The sequence below is a fragment of the Amphimedon queenslandica genome, unplaced genomic scaffold (assembly GCF_000090795.2).
Source record: "Amphimedon queenslandica unplaced genomic scaffold, v1.1 AMPQUscaffold_11887, whole genome shotgun sequence".
NCBI lineage: Eukaryota > Metazoa > Porifera > Demospongiae > Haplosclerida > Niphatidae > Amphimedon > Amphimedon queenslandica.
The window spans coordinates 10,342-12,053 of NW_003547874.1; positions in this window are offsets into that span (position 1 = coordinate 10,342).

Sequence of the window (1,712 nt, forward strand, 5' to 3'; positions counted from 1 at the left end):
TCCAGAAAATCCTTGCAATAATCCAAAAATCCAATCAGTAATCCAAAAAATCCAAGGAAATCCAGTCACAATATTCAAAGATTTACTGTCTATGATTTATTAACCATTAAAAATAGTTAATTAACTGCTATTATTAAATGAGTGGTAATTTTCAATAGTTAATTAACCATTATTAATAGTTAACTAACCATTATTAATAGTTAATTAAGATAACTAATGGTTAGTTAACTTTAATAACATGGTGGATACTATTTATTAATGTTATATGATCAAAAAATCCAGGAAAAAAATCCAAAAAATCCAACAAGAATCCAAAAAAATCCAAAAATCCAGTCAAAATTTGAGTGGATTTTAAATCTGGTACACTTTTGGAGGCCGTTTCGGACCCCTTGGACCATACAGAGACCTTGGAAGCAGAATTTGACCTCACCTTGTTGTACCAGTCACTTTGTACCACTCTGAAGAGATTTGTAGTTTCCAAGCACACAAACCATGTTTGTTATTGACACATGAAAAGCTCTTGATCAATGATCATCCTCCTTTAGTCTGGTCCCTTGGGACCCACATCAAGAGTAAGGATAATAATAGAAGTGAAAGAATATGTGGTACATGTACTTTTGAGACGGGCTGTTAACTGCTGTTGATCTTAAAAACGAAGTATTACTGAGTTCACTGGAGCAGAGGCTTCTGACTCTTGACTCCATGTCCTCTTTCTTGATGCTTTAGGGCGCTTAGGTGTAGTGGCATGGCGCTCATCAAGATTAGATGCTCTCAATCTGTTGTAACAGTCATGATCATCTGGATTGTGCTGTAGTTCTGACTCTTCCTCTTGAAACATCGTGACTACACGTGTGGGTGGGTGCACCATATAGGTTATTAAAAACACACCCATTTACTATCATGGCTGTTGATGTTTAAACAGGTCAAAGAAGGTGCTAAACAAACTGTGAAAGACTTCTACGCGCACATATCACTAGCAGCATAGGGCAGTTAGACACTCTCCCCTCCTCCTTATCCACTCTTGCTACCGTATAGCGGGAAATTTTGGAGGGAATTAAATTTGGCGAATTGGCGTTTTGATAGCCATTTGCAAAATTAAAAACCGCCATTTTGAGCCATTATACGCATGCTCAATGGCACATGGCCACAAATTTGCCAAATTAAAATCCACCAATTACCAAAATTTAGTAATTCGCCAAATTTTACTTCCTCCAAATACAAGTAGGAGACAAAGAAGAATGAGACCAAATAAAATTAAAAATAACAATAAGTACAAAAAAAGTAAAATTAAAACAGAAAAAGGACATAGTTCTGCCTATGGTGGTTGGGGCAACCACTTCAACGAATGAACCATGACCAACCATGCAATTTATATTAATAACCATACATAAACCATGATATTGTAGTCTACTAGTATGGTGTACATAAATTTAAAAGGAACAATATTAGTCTCCAACCCCCTCTAATTTTTTCTGGGCAGAACCTTGAAAGGACAATGGTAATAAAATGTCAACATCAAAAATAAAGTTTCCACACACAGCTTTTAATTAAGCCCCACCTTAGCCCCACCCCCACACTCCCCCTTACCTTTAGTAACTGGTAGTGATAGTCTATGAAAGACTGACTCATAAGCTCCACATACTTCATTGTATGTCTCCATAGCAGCAGATTCACTGACATCAAAAGTGTACATATCTAATGAGGGAGTAAGA